At 43.7% G+C, this 27,861-nt stretch overlaps 1 pseudogene; it reads right to left on the minus strand.

Annotated features, from left to right (window-relative positions):
* On the minus strand, positions 1 to 27,060 carry LOC119461930 (zinc finger MYM-type protein 2-like; annotated as a pseudogene).
* Positions 27,061 to 27,861: the final 801 nt, after the last annotated feature.

Below are 27,861 nucleotides of genomic sequence, written 5' to 3' on the forward strand. Positions count from 1 at the left end.
CTACTGTGGCTGGGCAACAGTGGGTGATGTGGTGGTCAGTAGAGGCAGGTTTTTGAATTGGTTTTGGAATGTGATGACGCATTTGTAGCAACAGAAGTTGCGTATGGAAGCGTCACTCATGGTGAGGTGGTACTGAGCAGGCAGCATCTTGAAACAGAAGTCGCAGCGAATGATACGTGATGATGACGCATTCTGTTCACCCGAAACAGATTCACGCAGTTCAGTGAGCAGAACAGGTGACTGGTTGTGGCCGACTCCACTCGCTCGATCATGTCAAAGTTGTACTTCTTCACCTGTGAGACGACAGCGAGACCTCTCACCACACACACCACACACACTCCACTTGCATAACACTTAATGAACAACACCCTTCAGGGGCTGGGTGTACAATTGTACATGCCAAGAAAATGCCTCAAAATGAGAAGTACTCATGAAAATAACCTCTTTACCACACCACAAACACCTTAAGACATGTCTGATTGGACCTGTGCTCTAAAATCGATTGTTTGTGTCGATCAAAAGAGTTACGAAATAGATAACTGCATGCTTGCAGTGACATTGTATATCATTGTATACACTCTATACAGCAATGTCACATTACTGTTGGCTGCCATGTAAACAGGGGCTCAAAACTTTAGAGTTGACTCTAATGTTTAAATAAAGGGTGTCCTCGTATAGAGGCATACTCTACACAGTATGCTGTAATCTAGTGGGTTCTCTTCTTGTTTTTGAGAGTAATGATTTGCACTAGACAGATTTCCGAAGTGCCTTGCTGTTGCCCAAACACAATTCACATGAAACAGCAGATATCGCTTCCACATCTCAAGCATTTCTGAGTTCAGGATTGAAACCCACATTTGTGTATGGAACAGAACAAGATGGAAAATTCAGGATCATAAATTTGTTCTACTGCTCTTTAATGATGATGAAGATGCAATGAATGTGTTCAACTGTTTTTGACAGACAGAACTGAGTGGCGCCTGAAGGGGATAAAATTATCATTGTGGAGCAATGGTAACAAAACGTGTAGTGCGCAGTCTTTTGCACATGCATTTTTGCACAGCTACAAACGAGGGGGCCTTCATGCCCCCCCAGAACATTGTGCGTGGCAAAGTTACAAAGTTTGACACTCAGGGTCAGCTAAATGCAATTTTTTTTTAGAAATATAGTGATTGAGTATTATACAAAATTGCTTTACATGGATAAAGCTTACTTCTGGTCTTTCTGTCATCCCAGGACTGCTGTCTTGTATACTGGTAGCGCAGATGCACACTGGGCAGGCACTATTGATGCTCACGTGTCTCGCAGATATGCTACTGAATGCACCAATGCCAGTTCGACGACACCCAAAATGCTGACTAAAAGTGAGTTTACTTTGATGATGACATAAAAAAGCACATTGCATCAAGTGTCATCGTGCTGCGTCATTGTGATAAAAGTGAAATGTAACAATGTTGCAGTGAACTTGGCCTTGCGACACACTATCCCACTGTAAATATAGTGGCAACCTAGCATTTACAGGCCGTGATGATGACATAGGCAAGGCACCACTTGATGGTGACCACTGGCAGTATGTGTGGTCCGCATGGAAGCTTAGCTTTCAAGGTGATCTTGACTGCACACTCCAGTGATTTCAATGCCCAATTACTGTTGAGATTATATTCATAAATGCTTACTGGCAAGATCCTACCCGGTGCGACTGTTCTAGGAGCCTGTAATACACAAGTCTTACTAAACTCAATGCAAATGAATAAATTTTGCAGTAGTGCTTGCTGTTCAACTGTATAAACTCTTTAGGTTGCAACTCCTGTAGCTAAATGATGGTGTTACTATTTCTTAAATACCGCTGGCTACTCAGAGCTCATGTGAAGCCTAGCATAAAGAATAATCCTGTCTGGATTTGTGCAGCTTAGATGTGATAGAATCAGAATTTTTCAAATGTGATTTGCTGTTGCATACAAGACAAGATCCTGTACCGACAGGAAATTCCACCAATTGTCTGCGTTGATCATATTTTAAAGGGACACTAAAGGCACATATTAAGTCAAGCTAAAGTGATTTGTGCTCGAGAACGTCTAAGGTGTCAATATTGTTGCAAACAGAGCTTTAGTATTCAAGAAATTAGGTATGGAGGGCACGATTAGAGACTCCTCCAGGACATTCAAGTACTAGCTTGACGACAAAGGCACTCCTTATTATAATTGTGTCACTAGTACTCAACCCCTCGTAACAGAAAGACCATTGTATTGCATTATAAGATAAATAAAATGCTATTTCTCCAGTTCTATTTGACTTTTAGAAAAAGACTCATTGCCGTTACCCTTGGCAACGACACGGGTGGTTGACCAGGTTTTGTTTTCCCCACTCTGGAGCCGCCCATGCTTTCGCGTTTCATTAGTTTCGTTATTGCGTAGTGCTGGGCTGGTTTGGCGGCTCGCGAAACTCACACAAACTGCAAGTATACAGACAATGCCACATCCATGAGATGTTGCGGATTCCCGAACGATCTACGCAGCTTGACCAAGAGCAGCTTCAGAGGCAAATCCAATGCTCTGTCTTGACTTGGCTTCTCCATGGCCGCGCGTAAGCGTTTTGTGCAGAAGACCGTAGCCCCGTCTGTCGGCGCCGTTTTACTCACAGACGGTGGCAAAGGGCTGTGATGGCGTATGCAATGTCACCACTCCCCCCGCTCGGGGGCGGGCGATTTTAATTGCACTAAAGGTATGCGGACCATTCATACGAAATTTTTCTCATAAACTAAGTATTTTCTTGGCACAAAAACAAACGCTACAAGGTTTCTGGAATGGTATTTTAACTGTCTACAACGACTTAGTATTTGCCTTTAGTGTCCCTTTAATAAGCACACCATGGATGGAAATTTTGTAAGACAGGTAGAGTACAGAGGCTTGACAGAGTTGAAACTCACCTTGCACCATGCACAGGGTACTATCTTCCTGTGAGAAAGCACAAACAGGTTCACACAGGCTTTAGTGCAGAACTGCAGGCAGATGTTGTCATAGTACAGGAACTGGACTTGTCGACTGTGTTGTCATACAACTTGTGGCAGTTTTCACAAACAACCATCTTGATTTTATTTGCATAACGAAACTTTGACACAGGCATCACTGCACAGACGATGGGATGCGTCACTGAAGTCCACCTGCAAGCAAGCGGACAATATTCTATAAGACAGTCCTTCCAATGACTTTGTTTATGGAAACCAAAATTATAAAATGCAATAATTTAGCTTTAACTTCAACGGGAAAGCTGCTGAATCCTAACGCAGCAGCTGATGATGAAACCATTTCACTAAACTGACTATATTTCAATAGCAATGCAGGACAGGTAGATGTGTAAAGGAGGAGAAACCGGTTTAAAAGTCACAGACAGATATGCCACAAGTTACATGCTCTTTGGGAGAGTTTCAGATGGGTTTGCTTTGCAACATACATGAAGTGATATATAAAAGCAACAATACATAATGAAGCAATATGAAACAAGATAATGAAACAAGATACTTTACAGCCAAATAGTGCTGGAGGGCATTTTTAAACACAGCAAGTGGACCCACTAAGAAGGTGAACAATAAGAAGTGCTGTATTATCTTTACATTGTGGCTCTCTATAGAGTATGTTATGTTCAGTGCACTTATGATCCAGCCATACATCACAACTGAAATGACAGCTTAGAATATCTGTGCTGAACAACCAAGCTCACATCATTAGCACCTTTTCCAATAATTATTTCCAACCTCCAAAATAGCTGTTCACTTATACAGCATATATGCTATCAGGAAAGGTGGCTTCATTCCGTATAAAAACTCGAGGCTACGTTTTCAGCCTGAACACTGCAGGCTTCCCTTCAACATATACCTATTTGCAATGAATTCTCTAACGAGCTGAACAGTTCAAAAAGCTTTGATTAGGTTTTTTTTTTTTTTTTTTTTGAAATTGGGGTAGTTCTGTAAGCTGGACATAAGGTAAGAAAAAATTTGTATTGCATCATCTGCAGGTCTAAGGTCTCTTCAAGTTTGTCTTAAAAGGAGTGTACCGGCATTCCACTGGCACAAAGACTACCAAAGCTTTGCGACTACTAGTTCTAAGGTGATTAGTACAAAATATACACACAGACTTCCTTCTCCTTGATGTGATGCACAAATGTTAGCCATGATGGCTGGGGGCAAGCATCTTGTTATGCCCCTGCAGCTGTTACACATAACATTATTAAAAGAAAGACACTTGCAAAGCACACACCTGGTACTTGGTGGTCGATTCGGTGCTGCACGCTGAGCACTTGTGAGCCACCAGGTTGCCCGCATTGAATGCATTCATGCGCTCATACCGCTCGAGGCATTCCTGGCTGCAGAAGTCTTTGAAGTGACCTTTCTCTCCAACAGGTGCCAGGAAGCCTTTTGCCTGTTTGGTCAGGTCCTTCTGACATAGGCAGCACACCTGCACATGAAAAAAGTCCAGGAAACTGCTGCAGACCAAACTCATTGCCGTCAATGACCAGTTTTTGGGACACAGGGGGAACCTAAAGAATGTAGAAATAGCCAAGCAGTCTAAAGAGAAACCAGACAAGGAAAAATACCTCTTCATTGCTTTCTACATTGCAGGTCTAATGTCCAGTCTTGCACTTCAGTCCGGTTGAAAGGATGTACTCCACCATGGTCGTGAGTGGCATTTACCCGATTATACGCACACAAATTTTTTCAGGTAAAGTAAGAAAATAAAAGTGCTCTCTGAATGCCACCGATTCACAAAAAAAAAAAAGTTTACCTTCGTCGGGGGTGGGAATGCCTAAAGTCATTTTGTAGCAATTTTTTTAGCACACGAAATTTCATTCTGGGGCACAGTGGAGCAGACAAATTTTAATTTGGAGCAGTCTGGAGCATGCAAATTTTTATTTAGAGCATTATTATAATTAAGTGAGGTAACAGTCACAAAGCCTCGCATTCTGAAGCATTAGGGAAGTGTTAAAGAGGAGCCTAAAGGAATGTCTCATACTATTTTTGTGTGAAGTGACTGGAGTTATTTTCCAACAGAAGTTTGTGAAGAAGCTAGGGTTAGCGAACACCACAGCGGTCTATTCAGATATTTCTAGGTAATGTGACAGCACCAACTAGCTCAAACCATGACTCTGCACGTGACTGACTTTGCTTTGCCACTCACTAGATTCACTAGAAGCACCTAGACATCTGGAGTTCACGTTGAGTGATTGGGGTGTAAGCCCTTTCAATAAGCTAAAGAGAGTGACAGTGCTCTTCCCCTTGTCAAAGATTCTTGGCAGAGGGTGAAGTAACTGCCACATTAGGGGGCTCCTGCTCAAATTTATTTTCCATTTAAATATCCAAGTTTGAAACATCCTTGAAGTTGTTTCTCCTGGCCTCTCCTTTTCCGAGTCCCCTCACCACAAATGCCTTCCCGTTCCAATCGCCCTCTCAGTCTGCACTTTTTGATCGCGGCAATCGTGCTGCGCAACAATGCGATATCAGGATTCGTGATCACCGCAATCATGGGGCTGCACACTGCGATCAAGAGCAACTGCCATGTCGCGCTGGTGTGACAAAAGGAAAAAAGAACTAGAAGGAAGGTGTGACCAACGGCACGCTTTTCCGCGGAAACGGCGCCGGCACAACCATATGACTGCTCTACCAACAGTGAGGTGCGGGTAAGCCCCAGACCTGCTCGCCTGCCCTCGCTCACCAGCTCAGGCAGCAAGATAAAGGAATGTTGCTACCTTTACTTTTATTCATATGACTTAACTGGGGGCGACTGTTCGCACTCACGGCGGTCTGATTACGAAAGTTACTTTGACATGCACTCCGAGATGAACAACATAACTAGAGGCCGGATCTTTAGGCATTAAAAAGCGCGTTTTAGGCGCCAGAAATAGGCAGGTAAAACAATGTTTTAGGCCTCCAACGTCGTAATATAGGCACAATAAATCTTTACATAAATGAAACTATTTCAAACAAAGACGTGCACGACCTGTATCTCTGAAAAAACAAAAAAACAAAAAAAAAACAAGAAATGTTATTGTGTATGGTGGCACAAAGGCGCCAACAGCTGAACATAGACGTGCAATTGCCCATAACACTGCTGTACTAATGACGATCAATTGGCTTAATTCAATAAGCACATGCTCATATCATGTTCACGACCACTGTACTCGAGCGTCGCATATATGAAACAGGTATGAAAAAGAACACTTGAAAGTTGGGAATACTGATTAAAAAAAGCGCTACTTTATGTCTGCCTGACACAATTAAATTAAGACACAACAAAAACAGATAAATAATAAATGCGAGAGAGACTACGATTTATTAAGAAATTAACATGTTCTTAATTGAGGACTGTTAGATACAACTCTGGCAATTTTCATATACAATGACATTATCCAAATTGTACAGGCAAAACGTTCCAACACTGCCAAATACACTTCCGCCCATTTGAAGTGCACATGTTTGAAAAAATCTGTTTAGAGGGCATGCGGATCACTGTGAAGTCTAAGGATCACTGTGAAGATTGTGGAAACAATAGCAAACTACCACCATCTCCAGATTTTTGGATTCAAAATTGTGCTTCTTGTCACTGAGAATGATCTTGTACGCTGAGAAGGAACGCTTGACAGCGGTGAACACCTTAAAAAGTTACAAACAAAACAAAAGCTGCATGCGCATCACATTTCTTCCTTCTTTTGCTCTTCACTTTCCTTTCCCCTGACGGCTCTCCACGGTTTCGCATTCACCAACCGCTCGCGCCATGCTGGCGCTGGCGCCTCCCATTTCACTGCTGCTAGCGGTTGTTTTCCAGGAGTTGGTGAACTAGAGGACTAGGTTAAACCCCATAGAGTTCCGAACAGTCAATTGCCCAGTAGCATGAATAATGGTCTCTAACTGCACTCGAAAGCGAAACTTGAGGGTAAATATGTTCATATAGGTGCCAATTTGAAAATAGGCATTTATAGGCATTTAGGCACAAACGCCAAAATAGGCATTTATAGGCACTATAAAAACACTATAGAAGCCCTTCTTAACCTCTAATTCATGCTCATATATCAAAGTGGGCGATAGGAGCGCAAGGAACAAAAAGGCATTTGCCTAATATCGGTCTCTAAACATAACACCTTGCACTGCGCCAGTGATCGTTCACTGATGCCTGCCAAAACTTTCTGATGTGGCCATGGCCCAATTTTGGTCATTTTTCCAATTTAGGTGCAATTTGGTGCACTGATTTGCTTGAGTATCAAAATGGTGCAATTGGCGCAGTATTTGCAGTATTTTGCTTCACAAAAGGATTTTCTTTTAACGAGCTTTCATAATGAAAGTGTGTGTGCTGTCATCGCCATTTGCGCTTCACTGGCCACAGGTGCCAAGCATACGGAGCGGTATTTTCGAACAATCACTTTTAGAGCTACTACTATCACTTTCGTGAGATTTTGCGTGACTATGCATTGGACTTGGCGAAGTATGGCTGACAGCATTCTTGCTCCTGTGTGCAGACCAGTCTTGGCACTGTGTGCAGACAGTGAGCTTGGCACAGCAGCAGAAACGCATCCGGTGCAGAGTCGCACAAAATCTTGCGAAACTGATAGTATCTCCGAAAGCGACTGACAGAGAATACCACTCCAGATCGTAGTCGACCAGAAAATTAGCCTACAACAACCTTCACGAAAACGTGCTCTGTCGCCTTCTTGTGATGACGATGATGCTGCATTTGACGGCTCTGGCAGTAGACTGTCGCCAACGCTGCGGTTTTGGTTTTGCAGCTGATTGTAACGTAAGGGCAATTTTTGGACCTTTTCTCTGAATGAAAGCACACATATATTCGGGTAAATATGGCAGCACATACACAAATACCCAATAAGAGTGTACGAAAGGACGGCTGCTGCGGTAGCTAATAATTGGCAGTTTGTACCGCAATCCAACCATCTGGTAGAAAATCAGCTCACTTAAATGAAAAGCAGTCAAAGAAACCTGTTAGGGCCAAGTGTAAAGAATGAGAACCAAGAGCACACACCTTGAGGCCCCTCTTGAATTCCTCGAGGCATTGCCGAGCAAAACGGATGTCGGCGCCAAAACGCACACAGTACTTTCCAGCGATAGCTGGTTGACGGTCGAGCGACAGTGAGAGCAGTGTGAGCCGTTGGCACTCGGTACTTGCGCAGACATTCCTCAGCACAAAACTCCATGGTCTCCCAGACAAGAAATGTTGGCTTCTGCTCGGTGGCTTCCACGCACTGCTGGCATTGTGCACATATCCTCTTGGGACGCTGCGACTGAAAGTGTTGGCATTGCATTGTGCATACTGTTGAGAACTTCTTGGTGGTATAAGATGAACGCAAGTGCAGAGAGACAAGCACAAAAGACATATACATTGTTTGTCTGCTGTTTGTGTCTGTTGGACATATGTCTCCATTAACCATAACCACATTGTTTCGTTTTCTTTTTCATTGTCAATTTCCCTCATGAGAGTCGCCACTGAACTCTGTTCCTTGGCTAGTTAGTCTTAAAAGGTTGCTTTGACACTTACAATAAAACACTCAACAGTAGGGGTGTGCGAATTTTTAGATTGAATCAAATACGAATTGAATAGTGTCAGATGCGAATCGAATAGGAGACTGTTCAATTGTTATTTGAAAGTTTCGGAGATTCGCACACCCCTAATCAGAATCATTTGACAAGATATCTCAGGCTAGCTAGGAGCATCCCTATTTCACTACTGTCGATTACTTGTCTCCCTCATCCCGTGAACCTCTGTTCTTTAATAGGTTAGAATAAAACAGGTTTCCTCAGGTGAATTGACCTTTGACGTCTAGAACCACTGACTTCATTACAAACTAAACAAATGAAGCTATATGCAGTGATGCGAATCTGCGAGTCGGGGTTTTTGAAGGTGCTTATCTGCACAAAGATTTGGGTATCACAAGTGTTCACGAACAAATTTCAGTTAAAGCACTGTATCAAATGAGCAAAAGGTTTCTTTCCAAAAGACAGTTTACCTTTTGGTGCTTCTCCAAGCAATCAGCAGAACAAAGTGGTTTGCAAGGTCCAAAAGACGAGTAGTAGCCTGTGCCATCAGTGTGTTCTTTCTGGCACACTGCACACCGGTCACGCTCGGCTGGTTTCTTTGGGGCCAACTTCTGCTTGCTCCGAAAAGTCTTGAAACAAACATCTGAGCAGAGGAACTGCGTCTTGCCCTGGTAAAGCACCTGGTAGCGGAGGCCTTTCACCTGTTGAGAGAGGCTCGTTTTTATGATGTAGAAGTCACAACGGCACACAAGCAGGATCACCACTACCAAGCACTGCAGATCTGAACCACATAGAGAGCAAGCAAACGAGTTTCCATCTTGTATTACTGTGTATGACATGATGAAAAGTCTGCACAGTCCCCAGTTTCAACAAGTGCAAAAAAATCACGCACAAGGCGACACAGCAATGCAGTTTTCATGAGTGTGGTTGGCACAACTAAACAAAAAAAAAAAAATGTTCTTGGTGATTCAACTTCTTTTTGGTATATGCTGTTGGCATCAATGTTACTGTTGCATATGTTCTCCTGCTTTTATTTTATGTACCTGTCATGGTGCGGCATAGTTTCGAGTCAGCGACGCGCCGATTAACGGGTGCCAAAACGTCGTGGGCTCACGGGGTGGCATAGTTTCGAGTCACAGACGCTGATTAACGGGCGCCAAAATGTCGTGGGAGTAGGAACGGCCGAACAAGACGGGTATTGCCAGTCACTCGGGCAAGCGGCCGAAAAAAAAGGGAGATGGAGTTGGTTTTTTTTTTTTGGTAGCGATGCATGCCTCGAGAGTCCTTTCTACGAACCCCTGTGTCTCCTCTGCCCCGTGCGTCTTGAGTGGGTCGCTGAGACAGGAGGGGACAAGTGCTTTCAGAAACCCCGAAATACGCGATGTCTCTGTACCGTGTCCACAAATTGCTAGCAGCGTATATTGTCCTAGAGTATGGCGCTGTGTGGGCGGCTGCCGCTGTTGCTTCTGTGCTTGACAACGGACCCAAGTGTGTGCATGTGCGTCTGTGTGGTGCAGTGTGGGGGCGCGACCTCTGACAGCAGGGGGTAATCACTGTTCCCTCGCCCCTAATTAAAAAGGGTACGGCCAAGACCTTTGGGAGGTGTCATGAAATAATTAGGTGAACTGTCACCCATACCTGCTGTTCCCCGACCTAGGGAACTAGGGAAAGGAAAGGCTATTTAAGCGCAGGTTTTAGTCCCTGCTAATCAGTCTAGAAGCTGAGCCTGTGATCTGCTGAGAAGCAGTCGAGGGGCTAGTGCCGTCCAGTCTCGCCTAGGCCGCCTAGCCATGTCGGAACTCCGATAACTAGTTGACGTACGAGATGAGAAACCAACATCTGCAATGAAGCTCACGATAGTTCATCTCAAGTTAGCTCAACCTGCTTGTGTGAAGTTGTCAGATCTAGACTCCCGGAAACCCAGCCAAGCAATCGCATCCACCTCAACAAGATCGGCTCGCCGGCATTCTTCGGGAAAGCTCTGCGCACCGACTTCATGGTTTATGGACTTGCTGCTGCTGCCCGGCCATGCGTATGACATCGTTGTTTTCTTTTGAACTTTGTTTTAGTGAACTACTGTTAAGTGTATTCTTGTATATTTGATCCATGCGTTGTTTCATTTTTATATCTACTGTTAATTGCTCATCACATTTCTTTGTCGTCATCATTGAGCTATATTCCAGGTGTGTTAGCTTTCTTGTGTTTTCTTTTTATTGTTTTATTTTATTAATTGTGTATTGTTGTCGATAAATATATCTTTTTTTTTTTTTAGTCCCGACTCTGACTCTTTCACTAGTTCATTTGAGTATGTAACGACCACCGGCTTGTATACCCCGTCAACAACTTCGTGCCGACGGCGAACGGGTGACAAGCCGTGACAGTACCCGATCCCGCCATGACTGTCAGAAGGTAGCTGGCAGTATCAAACAAATAAAAAATAAATAATAATAAATAAAAAGAAAGGCCAATTTTTCTCTAACCACAGTCAAAAATGGACAAAATGTTTAAAGCACTGAATATGAAAATGTAACTGGCGAAGAAACAAAAAAGAAAGCGGGAAGGTAGTGGGATAGGCAGGCATCCACAACAAAGTTTATGGAAGAACTGTAGATACTCAAGAAGACCCTGGGAGTATTTTAAATGTGCTGAAATGCTCTCAACTGACAGGGAGGTGCTTTGGATATCGAATAGGACACTATTTGACTTGTTATTCGAAAGTTTCAGATATTCGCATGCCCCTAATCAAAATCATTTCAACAAGATATTTCAGGCTCTAGCATGAGACATCCCTATTTCACTACTGTCGATTACTTCGTCTCCCTCATCCCGTGAACCTCCGTCTTGATTAGGTTAGAATAAACACCACAATTAGGCTTAATTTTGGTGCCTGCATGTTAATGTTTTCTCTGAAGACATACTTGTAACAACATATACTATATGCATAAAATTGTAGCTTGGTGGTTTAAAGGGACCCCGAACCACTTCTTACCAAAGTTGAGAAATGCACAAGAAGTTATAATAGACTATTTCAGAAATACTTGGCCGCAAAAAGTATGTCAATGCATTGAGCATAAGCGGAGTTATATGCAATCAAGCGTCCCCTATGTAGTGCTACCGCTTCTTCTTCAATGACTTGCCCAGCGAAGGCTCCGGCGAAGCGAGGCGTATCAACAACGCTCTGCCTACTAAACATCACCATGGCACGCAGATAAAATTTGATTTTGGATGTTCATGTAGACGCCACTACTTAGATTTTGACGCCTACAATGCGCCAAACGTGGTTGCCCTCAGCAAGCCGCAGTGCGCTCAGCCAGCTAACTCGTTGCAGCACCCCGCGGCGGTCGCAGTATATATGCTACGTAGCAAACCGCAGTTACATGCAAGTGTAGTAGATATGCGCAGCGTTTGCTTTGTGCACAACAGGGCTTCAGTGTGAGTTCGTGCTCATATGCTCCAGTCTTGCCATGCTACGTGGTGCGGACCAGCTTTGTCCTACACTGGCTTTACTGACGGATAGTAGCCACATCCAACTTGCGCACTTTGAAGTGCTTTCAATAGCTAATACGAAGCAAGGTTTGCCAAGGCATCTAACCAGGAGCAGCCACGAGTGCGCGCGCTGGCAACTGTGCGTGTGGTGCGATTCTGCGAGTCGGGGTTTCTGAAGATGCTTATATGCACAAAGATTGGTGTCACAAGTGTTCGCGAACAAACTTCAGTTAAAGCACTGTATCAAATGAGCGAAGCGTTTTCTTTCCAAAAGACAGTTTACCTTTTGGTGCTTCTCCAAGCAATCAGCATAACAATGTGGTTTGCATGTTCCAAAAGACGAGTAGTTGCCACCTCAAGTTTCACATGATTTGAGGCTAGTTGAGTGTTCAAACAAGTCAAAATTAGCAAGACCCGACGGCTATGAGACAAGTAGGGTGACCAAAGTTTAATGCCTATGCGGCGGCTGCGGCCGAGCGTGAGGAGATGATAGTCGGTTTTTCTGGAAGTACGTAATTATTATGAAATTCGAAAGCAGATTTTCGCTTACTTCAGCCCATTTATTAAACTGCTTTCTGTAAATATCCACAGTAACAGTAGGAAGAAGCGCACTAATCTAAACACCCTTCTTGATTGATGTCAGCTATTGGACAATAGCAGCCACGTATGAGAATCTGCTTTATATTACGAAATAAAGCACCCAGAAAAGAGTCACGGGCAGGCTTCTGTAGAAAAGAGAGCGTTTAAGAAAAAGGCGACTTCGCACTCCGCTTGCAAGCTCCATGCATCACGCACGTACAAAAACTTCGCCGAGGTGTCCACAACAGTGTATGCTATCCATGGAATGTGTTTTCTCACCAAGCCTGAGGGATGGTTCAGGATCCTTTTAAAAGAAAATAAAGCAGAAATATTTGCTCAAAGAGCTTTCGAGAATCCTCATGTGAAATTTCAAAGAACTACATAAAGAACCCTGAATGAAAAGAATAATTTTCGACTTTAACTAAAAGTGGGCTGAAATGTACAAAATATGCGTCATGCTCCCGTTTTCCAACTTGGACCAGGCAAAAAACAAAAAACAAAAGAATACTGAGCAGATTTGATGGCATGAATAATAGCCATAGCAATGCCCATGCCAGGCGGGAAAGCCATGGATTGGCCAATTTGAATATGGGTATGTGCCTATTGTACAGGGAGCGTTTGTTTTGGCTCCTCACAGGAAAGATGTGGTTCTTTATTCTTCAGGATTCTTTAGGCTCTTGAAGCAATGATTGCCATGTTGGAGAGTTCCACAAGCCCCTTCATACCCGATTATCATGCTCAATCGGCTTCTCTCTATAAGAAAGCTGGCTGTCATGCACCTTGAACTGACGCTGGATCCTTCTCGTACTTTGTACAGTATTTGTACTTTGTTGTAGACTAATTTGCAGTGCTGAAGATGATTGTACATTAATGATTAGGGGTAGCGCACAGGAGGTGTTCTAAAAGGAACAGATCAGACTGCTATTCAAACTTTTGCGGAAGGTTGGCCGAAAGCGATTGCGCGCTTTTGTGCCAGTGAAAAATCTACACAATGGGAAGGATTTCTCATAATGTATGTTACTTACACTGTCAAAATGCTAATGGAGAAAAACAACCCATTGGGGGTAAAAATAAACTTGTGCTTGATAGTAGTCAAACATAATATGTAATACAATGTGCTTTCCTGAGCAAGAGCTGATGTTTGAAGCATCACAGCAAAGCCAGCATAAATGTCAGAAAAAATTAAACAACTCGAAAGAAGCTCCCAGGTTTTCACTGCTGCTGTCATTTAAAAGTTATGTGCCTGAGTCGACCAAAGCACAAATTTTGTGTTATTTGATTGCGGAAGTGTTAGGAGTACTGGAGGCCAATTTCACAAATACCTCCTGTTGAAGTTTCATTTTTCAAGACTCCCCAATGTGCCGAGAATGGCCCAATCTTACAACAAGTTAAAGTGCAGTCTTCATTTTATACGGTCCATGGCGTTATTCATAAAAGCATTCCGTCAGCAACGTTTAACAGCATGTCGAAAAGCTCTTGATTAAATTTATTGATATTTCTGGATCCAGTAAGGAAAAAGTTAAAGCTAAATTCAAGTGCACTGCCTCCCTTCACATCTCTCCCATTCACAGTGATACCACTGGATGCATTTGGCCCTTCTCTGCCACCCAGCAGGCATCACACAAAATATCAATTTTACTGGCTTCCTGTTCACTACTACTTTCAACACAGTGTGCAAATGTTCATTTTAATGGTATTCTTTAATGGTAATTTCATTGCCTGTAAATAATGAAACCAGAAGACAAGAAATATTCATGATTCTTTAAAGCAGAGATACACTGCATAGAAACACTAGGCATCATGGAGGAAACAACGAGCGTGAGAAAGATGAAAGAGGTTAGGGGCCCTGAAACACTTTTCTAACTAATCATAGAATGACATCACTATTAAATTACGTCACCTCATGAATCTCCGGCCACAACAATTTTTCGAATCCTTCAAGCATAAGTGAAGTAATATGTAGTTATCACATCGACTTCGCTAGCTTAGACCATATGCTCTGGCGTTGCCCCTCGTTACGAGGCACGGAACAAATAAATGAGGACAAGTGGCTCTCCGCTATCAAGAGCCCCGATGCCGGCGCAACTATGGGCTGTCCAGAGGGCCCACGATGCGGCGGTCGGGCATGGCCTGACTGTCCCAACGTGGGAGCGGCCCGCTGCGCGCTGAGTCGCGTACCTCAGGACGTTCATTAAAGTTTTCCATCCATCCATCCATCGATCAGCGGCTTTCTTTCTCCTTTAATTTCCATTAACATGCTGGAAGCTACACAGGGGAGACGGCAAGTAGGGGTAAGGGAGCAATGCCCCACAGGACCTGTCCAAAGGCTGAACACAAGACAGCTCATGGGTGCCGCGGTATCTACGTTATGCTTTTAATCTTGGAGGCCACACACAGCAGGTACAACTGTCCGTGCTTAGACCAGTAGTGAAAAAATGACATGCTTTTTCTGTCTTTTCGAGATCACAGACATATACAGGGTGTCCCAGCTATTACCAGGGTTCGTACAGGTTTCCAGGGCAAAAATTCAAGGATATTCCAGGACTTTCCAGGACCTGTCACAGGTTTTTTCAAGGACTCCAAAACGGCATCTGAAGTAGGATTTCTTTACTCTAGCATTCCCAAAAATGACTAGTTTTAATGCACTTAGAATAAATAAATGTATATCACAATTATAATAAAGTGTCTAGTATTGATAAGTTAACACAAATGAACGCTTACAACAGCGGCTGAGATTTCTCCAGTATAGGCTGGAGAAATCACCAAAAATATTCATAACATTCAGCATAGGGTTATTGCACTAAATAAAAAGAAAATGCATATCCCAATGATGTTAATAATGTCAACCTTGATCACTTTGCAAGTTCACAACACTACAAAAAAATAGTTGCAAAACCCTACGAATGCTTCCAACAGCTACTCTGACTTCTCCAGTGTTAACTGGGAAGTTTACCGACATTCCAAACCATTCGGTGTAGTCTTGCTACACATCCATTAAATTATAACAAATAGATCTATATTGCAATTTGTAAAACATGCCTTGTCTGATCATTTCTCAAGTCCGCAATATCAAAAGTTAACACAACGAACACTCACAACAGCTGCTCAGGCTTCTGCAGTATTAGCTGGGTTGGTTCATCTATAACATTTCCAAAACATTCAGCATACCGTATTTTCCGGTGTATAAGACTTTTTTTTTCTTAATTATTTGTCGGTGCGTCTTATAGAATGGTGCGGCTATGTAGGTTTTTTTTTTTTTTTTCGGAAAACTGCCGTCAAAATCGGATCCGATGTTATGGCCAAACGAAGCGCACTGGTTGACATAATTGCTACGGGTTTTGTGCGCGCGCCATCGAGGTGCCAGATTCTTGTGATCGAGTTCTCGAGCGTGGTGCGAGAACGATGGAGCAGCAACACATGCGGCGGCAAGTCGACCGCGAGTCGATCGACCCCGAAGTCGTCGCATCTGCAGATCACTGTCAAGATACGGCGTGCGCCGCTGCGCAAACTACGCAGTGCTACGAGAGTACAGGCAGCCCCTCCTCCCTCCCGGGCAGCCTTCCTGCTTTCCTCCCTTGTGCGCGATTCAGCTCACCGTCGCACGCTTTCACTTGCATATACAGCATACGGTGCACGGGGACGATGTTATCGCCATTGGACTTTACACTGAACAACGCGGCAACCACGACGGCAGGAATGCACCTGGAGTGGAAATATATGGCACCCATGTGCTTGCGCGTGACCCGCGTTCACGCAGCGAAACGTCACTGTAACTTTTTTTAAATCACTTACTGAAAGAACAGGTGCGTCTTGTATACAGGTGCAACTTATATACGTTTTTTTTTTTTCTCCGGAAAAACTGCCGTTTTGAGGGGGGTGCGTCGTATACAAAGGTGCGACTTATAGAACGGAAAAATACGGTAATGTTATTGCACTTATATAATCATACATAATATTATAACAAACCTCCACCCAAAGGCACTGAGCATCAGTGGTAAAGTTTCTTTACTACAGCTCTCTTTAGCTTCACTAGCTTCACCTCGTACGCAAGAGTGAAAGTGGGAAAAGGCAGACCAACGGGCGAGCAGTGAAACAAATGATAGGGTGAGGAAAGCAGCGTAAACACTGCCAGCCAAGCCAGCACCGAAGCGCAGCATGGGTCTCTCGCTGTGTTTGCGGTTTGAGGTGGTGAACCTTTTATTTTTCGGTGCAGTTCTGCAAAACCGAACCACATGTACTCGCGCCGGCGTATTGTTTCGGAAATGGAGAGTTTAATTGTCCGATCGACGCCTATCTACAACAGAAAGGAGGTCGCAATGCCAATATCAGAGTGCACTGCTCACGAAATTCAAGGATTTTCAAGGACGGAAAAAAATTCCAGGACTTTTAAGGGCCTTGAAAACGCACTTTTCGATTTCAAGGGTTTTCAAGGATTTCAAGGACCTGTACGCACCCTGTATTACGCAGCACGATTTAAAAAAAGAGGAACGGCATTATGCAAAGCAAGCCTAGTGCGTATTGTTTCCTGTACAGTGGAGTAGCCGCCAGTAATTTTTCGTTACTGAGATTTAATTAGGTAATTGCAATTAGTTATCTAACTCGAGAAGTACTGTCCTAATTATCAAAGTGTCAATGAGAAAATTGTAGATCAACATCAAAAACTCCAATACAGCTTTTGTTGCGCAATACGTGCTACATAAAAGTGTTTTTCCGAGCGTGAAAGAAGCCCGCAAATACACTCAAAGTGCCTCGAGTGGTCAGTCGCGAGGCACTTCTGCGTGTATTTGCGGGTGTCATTCACACTCAGGAAAACACATTTATGTAGCACATATTGAGCAATAGAAAGCTGTATTGGGAGTCTTTAATGTTGATCTACAATTTTCTCATTGACACTTTGACAATTAGGACAGTACTTCTCGAGTTAGATAATTACAATTACCTAATTAAATGTCAGTAACGAAAAAATTACTGGAGGCTACTCCACTATACTGGAAACAATACACACTAGGTTTGCTTCGCGTAACGCCATTCCTCTTTTTTAAATCATGCTGCGTGATAGCTGGGACACCCTGTATATTTTTCATTTATTTAATTCGAATGTGCAATAAAATGCTATTACTGAGAATGTTTTCGCAATCACGAAATCAGCCAAGAGCTGTTGGGGATGCAGCTGCTTGCGATGACACTGCATGGCGACAACGCAAAGGAGGGAGCAAGCGATTTTTCACTGCTTTTGACACGAGGTTGCAAATTCCCTGCTGCATGCAGTGCAACAATACTTGGCTCACATGTTCGTTGGAGCCTCGTTAACAGATCGGCAACGTTTTCTTGCTACATTCAAAAATGTTCCAGGGCCCCTTTAAGGAGAGTGGTTAACATAGAGGACAGACATTAAGGGACAGACCTTCCCTTAACACTGCATGGACATTTGTCAATACGGGAAGTTCACATTATACCTTGAGGTTGAGTCCTTTACTTAAGAGTTGGGTGCAGCGTGAGAGTTGTCAACTGCCCATTATCACTTACAGAATATTGGAACACTGGAGACATGGACAGCAGAAACAGTGCTGGTAGAAATATTTCTCGATGCTTTGTTCAATTACAACAGAAATGTTCTCGTGTTACATGTGCGCTATCGCCAAAAAAGAGCTACTACACATTAGTTATTGTTGCTGCCACTGCGTTTACACCAGCAGTCAAGTTGAACACGGTCGCTGCAATCACAATAATGTGTGTTCTGAATGAATCATGGTGGATTGAACTCACAAGATGGTGCCACCAGCATTTGCTGCTCATGCCTATGCCTTAAGTTCTTCAGTATTTCAAAAATGGTAATATATGTATGGGCAGACTTTCAAGTCTCTCTAAAGTCTTCTCCTGGTGCAAGACAGATACACGCACAGTCCCACACAATGCCACACACACACACAGTGTCCTGCCAGTGCAGCACTTAAGCAGGAGAGACATAGCACTACATGCCCTCTGACATGACATGTCTGAAAAATGGCTCCTTCAAATGCCCAAACTCGATGAACTAGGGTTGCCAACCCTCCTGAATTTAGTGGGACAGTCCCAACATTTAAGCAAATGTCCCAAATGCCAACTAGAAGTCGAGACAGCCAAATGTCCTGACTTTTGTTTTTATTTTCTGCTGAATAACAATCAATAGGCCATATTTCCTTTTTGTTATGCCAGACAGGTCAGTTGCGCATTCTTCTCTTTTGCATTCTGTTGCATTGATATAAACACAAAGGCCATTTCGTTTTTGTCTAGGTGCCAGTTGTGTTGTATGCCCTAACCATTCACAATAACTTTAGCTGTACAAGTAGAGAAAACTGGGCGAGTTGGAATGTGTTAACGATCTGTCAGCACAACAACTAGACAAAGAATAAATCAGGTGTAATCATGCCCGAGCTGCATGGCGCTGTTGTACAAGGTGTTGGTTTTAGTTTTTGTTTTCCCCACTTTGGTGCTTCCGCATTGTACATATCGTCCACATGTTTGCATTAAACAGTGATGCTACTGCGCACTTCTGATTTGGAGCAATTTTTCGAGCATCAGAAATTTCATGTTGGAGCACTTTGGAGCAGGCAATCAATTTGGCATTTGGGAGCACCTGATTTTTCACATCCTGAAGTATTTCGAAAAAGCGAGTTGCAATTTACATTCGAAGACCTGAATAATTTGCACGTTCTTACGAGAAGCGTGGTAAACATTTCATCCTATGCAGATCTCGTGGAGAAAAAGTGCTCTTCTGTGCATGCGACACACACACAACACACACACACAAATTGATATCTTTCATATATTGCTAGTTTTCCCAGATGTCATTCGGTATATCCAGAAACAAAAATGATGGACACATTGGCGGCATGCAGTTATCATAATCACATGTCATGCTGCACTTAAAAAAAAAAAGCTACAGTAGAACCCCGCTGTTACGTTTCCGGGTGCTGCGTCTTTCCGGCTGTTACGCCGTTTTCGGCCGGTCCCGGCATATAGCTCCCATAGGACCCAATGCATTGGTAACCCTACTGTTGCATCGCAAATGTGGGACCGTTCCCATGCGTTGCGAACTGCCACCCCATGCCGGCCCGAGCTGCCATTTTGACTTTTCATGTCGCTTGGCTTTGTGGTTTGACGATGGGATTGGCCAGAGGTGCACTGGTGGGGGGATTCGAGGGGTTTCTAACCCCCCCCCCCCCCCCCCTGTGGCCGAGTTGCTCCCGCCCCCCCCCCCCCTCCCCGCCCCACGCGTCCAGCCCCACCAGTTCAACGTGCACCTTCAGCGCTGTTTAGCCACCTCCTGAATTACAAATCAGGGGGTGGCTTGAGGTCAAATTTTTCTGATTAACAAAAACACTGTATCATTGTCTTGTATTTATTCATTCACTCTTAAATTACTTTGAGTAAAACACGGAAGATATAAACATCATCATCATCCTTGGTGTCATTATTATTATAATTACTAGGCATTTTATTTGCTGTTGGATTCCTCTGGCTAAAGCAAGAATATTGCATATTATGCAACATGCTTGCTCCCCCCCCCCCTCACAAGAATTCACCCCCCCATCCTGGCAGAGATCCTGGGATTGGCTGCCCAAAGTGCCAGGGCGACACCTATGACGTATTTTTGGTTTCCACCAGAAAAAGCATGGCCTTTGAGATCCGTATTTGCTATCTAAAGATGGTGTATATGACGCATTGGGGCCCTAAAATCGGTTTTGGCGCATAGATCTTCCGTATAAAGTCCAAGGGCGATAACGCCGTCGCCGCACGCCGTATGCTTGTATGTGCGAGTGAAAGCGTGCGAGGGGAGCTGACGACTGCGCCCAAATCTCGCACGCGCAAGGAAGAAAAGCAGGGAGGAAGCGCGCCTTCATCGGTCCCGCTCGAGGCACCGGCGAGGGGAAGAGAGGGAGGGCGGCGTTTTACTCTGGCATCAACTGGAACTGCGCCGCGCGGTCGCCCGGGCCTATCTTGAAGGTGATCTGCGTTGGGGGCAGAGTCTAGGCAGTGTAGGTGCGTCGGCGGCTCGTAGCTTTGTGCGTGCTGTGTGCTCTCGGCGCTCAGTTTGCGTGGAAGCGATAGACGGACCGCCCTAATGTGACGCCACCGCCAAACCGAATTCTTCAAACCAAAGCGTTACAGAATACAGGCCTAGTAGAAGGTTACTTCGTTCGTTGCTGCTACGGCGCATCCTCACGTCAGCGTTTGACAGCGCGTGTCTGCGCTCATCGAGTGTGATGTTTCATGTTTGCCTGTGCGCGCAGACACCATGCTTGTTAATATAGTTAATAAGCGAATGTTTACAAGTTTATACGGACGATAAAACTATTACTTTGTATAGCTGCCTACTAATTTGCAATCGCAATCGATGCTTCGGCTTTCGGGAGAACCTACGACTTTTTTTCACACGTAGAATTAAAATAACATTGTGTGCAGTTCAACACTACTCTAATTTCTCAATTTTTCCTGTTTCTCGACTCTTGCGTTTCCCAGATCTTACTTTTTTTTTCTTTAACGGTCCCGTGAAAACGTATCATCGGGGTTCTACTGCTAGCTGCGTTTCCGGAGTAGATAACGTCCGCTGATGCATTGCCAATAGGCGTTGAAGCCACAAGCCTCAGCAAGAAACCACACTTTGCCGTCGAGCCGCCTTGCAAGGCAGACGCCACGTTGGCGCCGTGCGTGGCTTAATCGGGACGCACGTGCTAGTGCTGTTTCGTATCCTGTTCGCAACTAAGGCTCGCCTATCATCACAATGCACGTTTTAATTCCCTGGTGGTGCAATTGTCGGTGATAGATGCCGTCGAATGCGAGGCTGTTTGGCGCAGTTAGGCGCAATTTTCGTCAATTGTATCAGGATGGCACAGTAAATCCCATTTGGCGCACTTTGGCGCAGGAGTGAAATCACTGATTAAAGCTAAAGATTAAAGGTAGACAGCGCCTGTGATCCTATCTTCTTTTTTGTTCATGTCCAGTTGTTGTGCTGACAGATCCTGAACTCTATCTGTATTGGTAGCCATGTTAGCCAGGCAACTACTGTGCCTTGGTGTAAATCGCGATATAGCAGGACTAAAAAAAAAAATGGGTGCAACTCTGTAGATTGTATGGACTGACAAGGTTGGTTGTAACCAGCCAATCCCCCTTCCCCATCCTGACTTTGTCTACTTAAGAGTTGGCAACCTAAATGAAACTTGTTAGAAACTTTTTGGCAGTTGCTGTTGGTAGAACAGGTGATATGATAGATTATATGTTGAACAGCACCGTCTGTCTTGCACCTGAAGTAAGCAAATAAGCCAGCATGTATTTCCAAAGAGCAGTTGTAAGCAGGGAGTGACAAGGTACAGAACAGACACCCTGTGCTTACTTTTTGCCGCCTAAGTGCCACTGTAATGACAAGAAAGTTGCAGGAGAGATCCTGGCATGGCAAGAAGCTCATGAATATGCACATTCAAGCTGACAGTAAGGGCAAGGCCCTAAATTCTGCAAAGTGGAAATTTATAAAAGCTAAACTTAAAGATCAGTCAGCAAAGCCACTGGTATATTTTAAACATCTAAAAGAGATTGCAATGCCACAAAAAAGCAAAAAGTAAACGAGGTACATACAGCAGAGCAAACAGCACATGTGTTGCCAGACTTTTTTGAAGAGCCACTTTCTTTTGCAGGGCTCGCTGGCTTTTGATCTGCTTCAGAAGAATCTGGAAAGGAGAACTACAGTTCAGGCAACTACACCGAGCCAGAGGCACTACAAAGCCAGGCTATGCTACCACAGCATAACATGGCCACCTAATGTAAAGCAATCTCTGAACATGTTACTTAGGCACTTGCACGCAAAAAGAAAAAAAAAAACTTCATTGACCGCTTGGTACCTACACAGACAAACTTGATATAATTTACAACTGAGCAGTGAAAATGAAGGGCAAGGTTTCCGTTCTTGAGTTTTATACCCAAACTACAGCACAGGTGTGTCAGTATGACACCACATATTTTACTTAGCATATTAGGCTGTTTTTGCTCACAGAGTGGTCTCGGAACTTACTAGAGTGGGTTTATTGCTTTTTTAGAATGTGGTGCAATCTTTGTTTATAAAAAATGCAAACTAATCCAAAGAACACACTGTTAAAATCTCACGGCATCACAAAGAGCTAGCGTGGGAACCTCGAGTTTGCCTTTCATAATCGCACTTTTTCTTGTTTACCAAGACTGCCAGTTCAAGTATTCCTGAAGTGCAATTTAATAATCCAGCTTAACTTAAAGATGCATCTTTTTATTGCCCCTATAAAGACACTTGATGCTATTGACCTTCTCCTAAAATAAGAGTGACTGTTGTCCAGTAAGCTGGTACCACTGTACCAGGTAAAATAAAATGCTCTGACCTTTAGAGTCTTGCGGCAACCTCTCATCCGTTGCCTCGGATGTACTGTCACTCGCATTTGATTCCTGCAAATGCATGGGAAGCCAGAGGCACAGACATAAGAATATTTCATATTCAAACAGACTTGAAAGATAGCAGCAACACGGTACAGTAGAATCTGGTATCAATAAATTTTCTTAAATGGAACTCCTATACAAACAAAACAGCGACTTTGCTTGGCCACTCAAGGACAAATGATTACATGCATACAAATGATTACACAATAATTAACTGGGAGCGAAGTTACCCCAGGCTTCATTGGCTGCTTTGCAGTATACAAAACAGCAACAGTCAAACAGCCGCGTGAAAAGGCAACACTAAAGAGCTAAGGAGATCTATATCACGGGACCCACTCCATAATTGTAAAGCTAGCTTTGATGTGAGGTAGTTTGCCGAGCTAATAGTACCATAGATTTTTGCAATCAGCCTGTACAGGCACATTGCAAAATTGGGTGTTTCTTTGCCTTATGACATGAAAAATATAGATGTGGCTCTCAAGATGAGAGCATGCATAAAAGACAAGGTCCAGTACATACAGCTAGCACCTTGTCTTCATTTGAACCATGAGTGGTGTTGCCATTAGTTGGGAAAATATGTAATACAGGGAAGCAGCGAATTAGAAAAAATGATATATCGCCCCATTGTGATGTCAGCCACTTCTCTGCAGCATCTGTTTTGCTCAGCTTATTAATGCATGTAACCTGTTGCTTATCAAGAAAGGAAGAATAGTTTAGCAACTCCAAAATGCAAATAGGCTTGTTATGGTAATGAACATCATCAATGTGAATAATTACATCGAAGTGACAAGAGAGATCACAAAGATTAAGTGTCCTGTGATGATTAATATGATAGCTAGAATCTGCTGTGCACTACAATATTAAACTAACAGCAAACAGAGCCGACAGTCTGCAGTGTTCCTGGAAGCTGTGCTGAATTCCTGGGCAGCTTGTTGCTCATACACTGAAGCAGCATAGTGTCTTTTTCTGCATCCCAGTATAATTAACAACACTTGATGGATCTGAAGAATACAAAATATTTTCGTGCATATCACCTAAACAAAACTTCAGATTACCAGAACATTTCTTACTTTCCCCTTGAGTTTTGTTTATGCGTAGTCTACGGCAAACACTGCAATTACAGATAATCCTTTCTTCTTGTTACTTCGCTATGAAAGCTGTTACTGAGAAAAAAATGTGACTGGCCAGTCATGCAAACAAAATTCCTGTTGTGGTTTTATGCCCGCAAGACCACCAAATGTTCCCAAGGCAACTTACCGGAGTCTTGCATCCCTCAGACAACTTTTTCATAAAAACATGGCTATAGCAGACCTGCCAACCTTAAAATGTAAGAAATACTAATGCTGACGCCAAAAAATATTAAAATTCTGTAGGTAGGTAGGTAGTAAACTTTATTGAGGTCCTGAAGTAGTCACCCCCCCGTTTTCATGGAGGGAGTAAAATTATGTGAAAAATACTAAAAGCTGTTTTATGCGCACAATTTATCCAAAAAAAATTTCCCTGACTGTTCTGTACGGACACTTTTCTGTATACCCATCAAAAAATTTTTTGCATCACAGAAAAATAGAAATGTTCATGATGGTTATTAGTGAAATATTCATGTAATGGCAGCCAAATTTCGGCTGCCATTTTAGTACTGCCGTTGCTGTTGGTAGGTCAGCAAGAATTCAGTGGGTTCAAATAAGCGAGGCTCTGAAAAATCGCTGGACGTCTATGTATTTGCATTGAGATCAGTTCAGCGCTAGACACAAATGAAAAATTGTAAAATTATTGGTGTCAATACAACAATGGTAAACAAAAGCAGAAATCGGGCATTTTACAATAAAATCATAAAGGTAGGCAGGTATGCTATAGTAAGACTGCCAAAAGGCAAAAGGTCTAGCTAGAACAGCCTGGTCTGCATGGCCTAAAATTTGACTTTTTACAACCACGCTTGAAAAGCCAACACTGAAAGGTCACATTCACTTCCAAGGAAATATAGAATATGCGTTTCACACGGATAACATGGCTTATAAAAACACATACCCCATCACCTTTAGGTTCCATTCTGGTAGCACCCTTGAAGTCTCCTTTCGCCTGCCCTGACAGTCTTTCAGCTATGGCATGCATAATGGACAGCTTGGAGACTTTTTTAGACTTCTTTTTCAAAGTTCTGCGTGGAGTAGAGGATGAAGTTGAGTCTTCTGAATTAGTTTCTTTGCTCTTCACAGAGTCTGACCCTTTTCCATCAGGCAGCTGGAAGTCTTCACTAGGCTCAGAGGGCTCAGTTCTTTCAGTATCCTCATCAGGTATCGAATCCTGCTGGCTGTCTCCACACTCTAGCACTTCACTGTTACCCTTGGAGCTGTCCTCTGCAACACTAACAACATCCCCTTCAGAGGACGGCTTGTCTGTAAGCCTCCCTTCGTCCATGGCGCCGGTGTCGCTCGTACCATTCACAGACTTTGCAGCATCAATTTCTTCACCCATTGCACTCGTATCAGGACAGCCATTGGTTATGCTACTATTTTTCAAAATCTTGTCTGAGGAGCCTGCATTGTCAGCTTTAGATTCTGCACTGTCATCTGGCTGCTTGCTCGTTCCATCCTTGATGCATTCAACGACAATTTCACCATTGGAAGTTAAGGAATCACATGTTTCTACATCCATATTGTCATCTGAAGAACAAGAGAAACAGAATAGAAAAATACAACGAATGAAAAACGCTACAAAACGATTAGCAATACAGCTATATTCAAAGCTTTATGACTGTCACGGAGCTTCAGTGCCTTTTTTTTTTCTTTTTTTCTTTAGCATGTGCATGTCAAGCTATTCAAAAAAGTTGCACTTCCACAATAACTTTAATCTCCTTCTCAATCGATTAGCAACTCATGGCTTGCGTAGACCACACATTATGAGAAAAATTCGGGCAGAACGAATGTGAACATCAGATGCCTGCGTGCACATAATTTTAAAGAATGCAGACTTGATTTTCCTGAAATGCACTTTATTTTGTCGAATTGTCAGCCGCTCGAGACCACTGCTTGATGGGTGGTTATCGTACTGTTACATTAAAATTAGTTCTGTTTGCACCATTAATCGACAGATTAGTGATTCCCAAATCGTTAATCTACACGAGCATTAGCGGACACTACGTTCACAAAAACTACACGTGCGCGCGGTGTGAGACTTAAGTTCGTAGCAGGAGTCAACATCGTGCATGCTGACTTTACTGCGAATGAACACGAACAGCGCAGATAATGGGGGGAAAATGTGCATGAAAGCGTACAACATCTCGCATTTTTCGTCGTTTGCAACGTGAAAAATGCCTGCAAAGTCTGCGCTAGGTTTCGTGAATAGAGATTGTTGCACATCCGTTTATGAGTGTCTTGCTCCTGGTGCTGTGAAATCCTGCATTTTTTTCACAACCACGTTTTGGCTAGGTGCGAAGACAACTGCCTGCCAGCGTGCGGAAAGAACGCAACTATCATACACACTTTATTGTCCTTTCCTTCTACTTTTCCTTTCTTATACAAAAGAAGTGAGAACTGTATGCCCTACTGGGACAAGGGAAAAAAAAAACAAACGAAACACAGCGTTCAGAGCTTGCAGCTTACAAAAGTGCAGTCGCGAGAACGCGTCGCTGTCACCGATCACTGCCTCGCGAATTGAATTGTGATCCCGCGCGGAACTCACCGATGCAGCACAGAAGCGATTTTGTCACTGCACACACTTCATTTGTTTCGAGATATCTTTCCACCAAACGCAGACGCGCGAAGCTAGGCCTTTTTTTTTTCACTACACAGACTTCGTAATCCCGGCACCGGTAAGTTCACATTTTTGTGCTGCTTCCAGTGGGCTCAGACTCAAAACAGGCGAGTAGGGTCTGTTCGTGCAAACAGTCCACAAGTAGCACAATTTCGCACACTCCACTTATGTTTGAACTTTGCCGACAAAATACCCTGTCACTCGCGCACCAACGTGCACGCACAAACAAAGTGCTCGCCAACCGCTTCACCGCTTCTTCAAGTTATCAAAATGTTTACTACACGCAATATCCGGTATAGCGGCAGTAGGTGGAGCTACTTCCGACGCACTTTGATGACGTAGAAGGCTAATGTACGTGACGTCATCGCTGACTCAAAGTCAAAATGAACTCCTAAACTACGGACAACAAATAGTTTTAGGTGTTGCTACAGACATTAAACTATCACATAACACCTACAATACTGAAACTATTTTGTCAGGGCGCGCGGCACCATGGCACTACCGGTGTTGGCGCTCGCCAGAGACTGCGGCTGATCACAAAACATTAGAGACAGCTAAAAATGCACTGTGATCTCATCCATCCGGAGTAGGCTGTGGAGGTTCACGCACGGAGGAAGAAACATGGGTTCACGACATCCTTCCTCCATGGTTCACGAGCGAGGAAACTCCCAAGAAACTCTATGCGAGTGACTAGATCTGTTATAGAGTACTCTATTCAGGAGCACGCGCCATTACGCGCTTCAACTTCTCTCCCGTTATCTTTCCATCTTCGTCAGATTTTCTTTCATATCACCGATCTCCGCCGGTGGTCGATTAAAGCCCCTATATTTATAAAAGTAGCGCCATTCTTAGATCTTGCCGCCACCGCGCTCACCCCGGCGCTTCCTCCTCGCCCTCTCTTAGCCGCCTCCTGTCGCCCCAGCCTCCTCCGCTCCCCCATTGGCCAATCCGTGTCACGTGGAAGTTCGCGTCGCGCTTTTGTATATTTTTTTTTTCTTTCCAGCGCGCTCCGACTGCCATTCTCGGGCCTGTGCGACGAAAGTGCTGTACGCACAAACGGATCAAACGTGTTAGGGACA

Source organism: Dermacentor silvarum, chromosome 8 (genome assembly GCF_013339745.2).
Source record: "Dermacentor silvarum isolate Dsil-2018 chromosome 8, BIME_Dsil_1.4, whole genome shotgun sequence".
NCBI classification, from domain to species: Eukaryota; Metazoa; Arthropoda; class Arachnida; order Ixodida; family Ixodidae; genus Dermacentor; species Dermacentor silvarum.